Source organism: Gorilla gorilla, chromosome 1 (assembly GCF_029281585.2).
Source record: "Gorilla gorilla gorilla isolate KB3781 chromosome 1, NHGRI_mGorGor1-v2.1_pri, whole genome shotgun sequence".
In the NCBI taxonomy this organism is placed as follows: Eukaryota; Metazoa; Chordata; class Mammalia; order Primates; family Hominidae; genus Gorilla; species Gorilla gorilla.
The window spans coordinates 106,232,839-106,237,592 of NC_073224.2; the positions used below are offsets into that span (position 1 = coordinate 106,232,839).

At 43.6% G+C, this 4,754-nt stretch overlaps 1 pseudogene; it reads left to right on the forward strand.

Annotated features, from left to right (window-relative positions):
* The first annotated feature begins 2,986 nt into the window (after positions 1-2,986).
* On the forward strand, positions 2,987-3,067 carry LOC115932369 (uncharacterized; annotated as a pseudogene).
* Positions 3,068-4,754: the final 1,687 nt, after the last annotated feature.

The window sequence follows — 4,754 nt, forward strand, 5'->3', positions numbered from 1 at the left end:
AGTCTCTTGAATAACTCCAGTGTCTTGAAATCTACTATCTTCACCCTCATGAAAACGTCAAGAGTTTGAGGACCACGTCTTTCTACATCTACTAGCCTAAACATTCTCCCTCCCTTTAGCTAGTCCTCCTTGACATAGTGTGGACTCCTGGCATCACCTTGTCTACTCTCTGGATGAGCTCAAATGTGTCAGTGTGCCTGTCTAACTTTGGTCCAGATGTGGCCTCACCAAGCCAAATAGAACTAAACCATTACCTGCTTGCTTGTAGACCTGGACCGTAGGAGAGCCCAAGGCCCCCTTAGGTTTTCTTTACTACTTATGCTACTGACTCATATCAAACTGACACCTAAGCTGGACCTGGTGGTGCACACTTGTAGTCTTAGCTGCTCTAGAGGCTGAGGCAGAAGATAGCTTGAGCTCCAAGAGTTTGAAACTGGCCTGGGCAACATAGCAAGATGCCCATCTGACAACTGACAAAAACCTACAGGTGTTATTTTCGGGGTAAGGTAGGGTTGTTTTGATTTCATAATAATAAATTAATGCATTAATTTTATACAACATATAACATTAAAAACCTTCATTCAAAAAAAAAAAAACTACAGGTTGGACGTGGTGGCTCACGCCTGTAGTCCTAGCACTTTAGGAGGCCAAGGTGAGCGGATTGCCTGAGCTTAGGAGTTTGAGACCAGCCTGGGCAACATGGTGAAACCCCATCTCTACTAAAATACAAAAAATTAGCTGGGCATGGTGTACTCCTATAGTCCAGCTACTCGGCAGGCTGAGGCGGGAGAATGGCTTGAACCCAGGAGGTGGAGGTTGCAGTGAGCCGAGATCATGCTACTGCACTTCAGCCTGGATGACAGAGCAAGACTCCAACTCAAAAACAAAAAACAACAACGACAAAAAAAGCCGGGCTTGGTGACTCATGCCTGTAATCCCAGCACTTTGGGAGGCCGAGGCCGGCCGATCACTTGAGGTCAGAAGTTTGAGACCAGCCTGGCTAACATGGTGAAACCCTGTCTCTACTAAAAAAAAAAAAAAAAAAAAATACAAAAATTATCTGGCCATGGTGGCAGACACCTGTAATCCTAGCTACTGAGGAGGCTGAGGCAGGAGAATCGATTAAACCCGGGAGGCGGAGAGGCGGAGGTGCGGTGAGCTGAGATGACACCACTGCACTCCAGCCTGGGCGATAGCGTGAGACTCCTCAAAAACTATGAAAAACTACAAACAAGGCTTCCTTGCCATTATTCCAAGTCCTGGTCCTTTCCTTCCAGAGATAAACACTGTTTAATATTGATTATATATCCTTCTAGCCCTTTTTCTATATATTTACATGTAGAAATATATGGGACTTTTTTTTTTTTTTTTTAGACGGTCTCACTCTGTTGCCCAGACTGGAGTGTACTGGCATGATCTTGGCTCACTGCACCCTCTGCCTCCCGGACCAAGTAATCCTCCCACTTTGGCCCCCAGAGTAGCTGGGACTACAGGCACATGCCACCACGCCTGGATAATTTTTGTTTATTTTTTGTAGAGACAGAGTTTTGCCATGTTGCCCAGGCTGATCTTGAATTCCTGGACTCAAGCGATCTGCCTGCCTTGGCCTCCCAAAGTGCTGAGATTATAGGCATGAGCCACCATACCCGGCTAGTTATATGAGACTTTTAAAACATAAATGAACCGGGCATAGTGCCTCACACCTGTAATCCCAGCACTTTGGGAGGCTAAGGCAGGAAAATCACTCAAGGCCAGGAGTTTGAGACCATCCTGGGTAACATAGTTTTGTGTCTACAAAAACTAAAAAATAGCCGGGTGTGGTGGCACACACTTGTAGTCCCAGCTACAGGGAGGCTGAGGTGGGAAGATTGCTTGAGCCCTGGAGGTCAAGGCTGCAATGAGCCATGATAGTGCCACTGGATTCCAGCCTGGGCAATAGAGCCAGACCCTGTCTCAAAAAAAAAAAAAAAAAAAAAAGTATCACATGGTTTGTATTATTCCAGATCTTCTTTTTACCCTTAACATGTTTCAGAGAACTTGCATCTCAATACATATAAAGATGTCTCATTCATAAGAACTGTTATATTGTATCCTATAGTATGAATGTATCACAGCTTACTTAACCATTCTGTTGTTGGACATATAGATTGTTTCCAATTGTAGCAAACTATTACAATGTTTCAGTGAAAATTCTTTATGCCTCTTAGTGCTATATGGGAGTATTTCTCTAGGGTAAAATATAAATATATATATAAATATATTATAAATATATATATAAATATATTATAAATATATATATATATAATATTGTTTTATTTTATTTTAGACAAAGTTTTGCTCTTGTCGCCCAGGCTGGAGTGCAATGGCATAATCTCGGCTCATTGCTACCTCAACCTCCCAGGTTCAAGCGATTCTCCTGCCTCAGCCTCCTGAGTAGCTGGGATTACAGGCATGCAACACCACGCCCGGCTAATTTTTTAATTTTTTTGTAGAGACAGGGTTTCATCATGTTAGCCAGGCTGGTCTCAAACTCCTGACCTCAGGTAATCCACCCACCTCAGCCTCCCAAAGTGCTGGGATTACAGGCATGAGCCACTGCACCTGGCCTCTCTACGGTAAATATTGAAAGTTGCTGGATCACAGGGTATGCACATTTAAAAATTTTTTTTCTTTTTAAAGGGACAGAGTATTGCTCTGTTGCCCAGGCTGGAGTACAGTGACGCAATCTTGGCTCAATGCAACCTCCACCTCCCGGATTCTGGCTCAATGCAACCTCTGCCTCCCGGATTCAAGCGATTCTTCTGCCTCAGCCTCCGAGTAGCTGGGCCTACAGGCACGTGCCACCATGCCCAGCTAATTTTTGTATTTTTAATACAGACAGGGTTTCACCATATTGGCCAGGCTGTCTCAAATTCCTGACCTCGTGATCTGCCCTCCTCGGCCTCCCAAAGTTCTGGAATTACAGGTGTGAGCCACCACGCCCGGCATTTAAAATTTTAATATGTACTTTTTGCAACCCAGAACTCATTGTTCAGTATGAGTTTTGATACATATAAGAAGGGATATTATGATACCTGAGACAGTTAACTGATGGGAGTATTGATAGCCATAAAGGTTGGTTCCAGGCCAGGCGCAGTGGCTCAAGTCTGCAATCCCCACACTGAGGTGGGTGTATTGCTTGAAACCAGGAGTTCAAGACCAGCCTGGGCAAGAAAGTAACAAACACCTCATCTCCACAAAAATTTAAAAATTAGCTGGGTATTGGGGCGTGTGCCTGTAGTTGCAGCTACTCAGGAAGGGGAGGCTGAGGCAAAAGGATTGAGCCCAGGAGTTGGAGGCTGCACTGAGCTTTGATGGCACCACTCTACTCCAGCCTTCGTAACAAAGACCTTGTCTCTTAAAAAAAAGATCGATTCTAGGACTGTAGAATAGGTAGTTAAACAGCATGGGATATGAGGGAAATCCTCAGCAGTATTAATTTTGCATTCCAATTTCATGTTGACGAGACATACGATGGCTTTTTGTTTTAAAAGCTTTTATCTTGAGAACATGATGTCTGGAGTTAAAGGTATTGGCATATTCCACACATCTGTACTATTCTTGAGATGGCTTAAGGTGTCAAATTGATAACCTGGCAGATCCCCACCACCTACAGTATAAAGGACCCTAAAGTAAATTGGTTGAAGAAATTAGATCCCAAAGATTCTTGGTGAATTTTGAAGTCTTCATCAGTATATCCATATTAAAAGGAGACGACAGGAAGCCAAAGTAATTATGGGCTGACAGGACAACTGGATCAGTTTCATTAAAAAGGCTAACTTGAAGATAAATCTTTTGACTCCAGCTCTTTAGAGGATCTAAAGTGACCTTGATGGACAGTGGAAGAAATTGCAACATGGAATTCCTTGAATAAAAATTTATTGACTTTAAATAATTTTGTCTATTGTTACATATCCACAATTTAAAAACTATTTACAGCCGGGTGCAGTGGCTCATATCTGTAATCCCAGCACTTTGGGAGGCCAAGGCAGGCAGATCACAAGGTCAAGAGATTGAAGCCATCCTGGTCAACATGGTGAAACCCTGTCTCTACTACAAATACAAAAATTAGCTGGGCGTGGTTGCAGGCGCCTGTAGTCCCAGCTGCTTGGGAGGCTGAGGCAGGAGAATCGCTTGAACCCAGGAGGCGGAGGTTGCAGTGAGCCAAGATCATGGCATTGCACTCCAGCCTGGCAACAGAGCAAGAATCTATCTCAAAAACAAAACAAAACAAAACAAAAAAACAAACAAAAACCTCCTTACACTGTTGAAAAAAAATTGTAATATGTACTTACAGATTGCCCTAAATTGATTTATATTCCCACCAACCTTGTAAGACCGCCATAGGCCATTTGCCCATACTTTTCTAATACTTGATATTAGATATGAGTGGTCATTTAATTTATTATTATTATTATTTTAGAGACAGAATCTCACTCTGTCACCCAGGCTGGACTACAGTGGCATGATCTTGGCTCACTGCAACCTCCACCTCCTGGGTTCAAGCAATTCTCCTGCCTCAGCCCCCTGAGTAGCTGAGATTACAGGTGCACGCCACCATGCCCAGCTAATTTTTGTATTTTTTAGTAGAGACAAGGTTTCACTGTATGTTATCCAGGCTGGTCTCGAACTCCTGACCTCAGTTGATCCGCCTGCCTCGGCCTCCCAAAGTACAGGGATTACAGGCATGAGCCACCGCACCTGGCCTGGTCATT